The sequence below is a fragment of the Phoxinus phoxinus genome (genome assembly GCF_949152265.1).
Source record: "Phoxinus phoxinus genome assembly, chromosome: 24".
In the NCBI taxonomy this organism is placed as follows: domain Eukaryota; kingdom Metazoa; phylum Chordata; class Actinopteri; order Cypriniformes; family Leuciscidae; genus Phoxinus; species Phoxinus phoxinus.
Window position 1 is genome coordinate 26,977,714 of NC_136899.1, and position 297 is coordinate 26,978,010.

The window sequence follows — 297 nt, forward strand, 5'->3', positions numbered from 1 at the left end:
TACCTTGCCCCTTTTAATCATATATCCTACATTTTAGCCACTGGGGGGTATATCAGAGCTGAAGCTGCTTCATCGAGCCCCTCTCCAGTGGACAGCAAGCCAAATAAGTTTAGCCTAATATCTTGGCAAACAAACTCGTTAAACAGTGAATATTAAATGTCATGGATTAATATTGACAGAGTAACCAATTATTTTGTAGATGGGGTCAAAATTACAATTTCCACATGAGATTTGGAGCCAAATTAAAGCGGGACTCGGTAACTCTAGCCTCCGCTTTGCTGGTTTTCTCAGCGAGCT